Genomic DNA, 1,141 nt, shown 5'->3' with positions numbered 1-1,141 from the left:
AATAGCCAACACAATATTAGAAAAGAAGAAAATCAGGGGACTACTGCTAGCCAATTTCAACATTTACAAGAAATCTACAGCAATCAAGACAGTATGGTATTGGCAAAGAACAGACAAATAAATCAGTGGAACTCCAAAATAGGCTTATACAAAGGGGCAAAAGTAATAAAGAAAAGATAGTCTTTTCAACAGATAGTGCTGGCACAAGTGGATATCCATATGGAAAAACAAAAACAAAGAACCTAGACTTAGATCTTGCATCATTCAAAAAATTTAACTTAAAATGGATCAGAGAGCTAAGTAAGCTATAAAACTTCTAGAAGATAACATAGAAGAAAATCTAGATGACCTTGGGTATGGCAGTGACTTTTTAGATACAACACCACCAATGACATCATCCATGAAATAAACAGTTGATAAGCTGGACTTCATTCAAATTAAAAACCCTTGTGAAGTGCAAAATCAAGAGAATGAAAGGACAAGTCACAGATGGGCAGAAGCATTTGCAAAAGACATATCTGATAAAATACTGTTATCCAAAATATACAAACCATTAAAACTCAACGGTAAGAAAATGAATAGTCCAATTAACAAACTGACAAAAGGTCTGAAAGACACCTCACCAAAAAAGATACTGATGACTAATGACATATGAAAAAAGTGCTCAACATCATATGTCATTAGGGAATTGCAAATGAAAAATGATACCACTACATATTTATTACAATGGCTAAAATTCAAAACACTGGCAATACCAAATGCTGACAAGGATGTGGAACAATAAGAACAATCATTTCTTGTTGGAGGGAGAAAAAAATGGAGTGGCATCTTAATAAGACAGTTTGGCAGTTGCAAAACTAAACACACTTTTTCCATATGATCCTGCAATTGCACTCCTGTTTGCTGAAGTGAGCTGAAAACTGATATTTACACAAATGGCTGCACACACATTTCTAGCTGCTTTATCCATAACTGCCGTTTGATGGCAACCAAGATGTTCTTCAATAGGTGAACGAATAAATGAACTGTGGTTCACTCAGACAGCAGAATATTATTCAGTGATAAGAAGAAATGGGCTGGGCACGGTGGCTCACGCTTGTAATCTCAGCAATTTGGGAGACTGGAACAGGTGGATTGCTTG

The sequence above is a fragment of the Colobus angolensis genome, unplaced genomic scaffold (assembly GCF_000951035.1).
Source record: "Colobus angolensis palliatus isolate OR3802 unplaced genomic scaffold, Cang.pa_1.0 Scaffold802, whole genome shotgun sequence".
Classification (NCBI taxonomy): Eukaryota; Metazoa; Chordata; class Mammalia; order Primates; family Cercopithecidae; genus Colobus; species Colobus angolensis.
The sequence above is the reverse complement of the archived record's forward strand: the minus strand, read 5'-3'. Positions refer to the sequence as shown.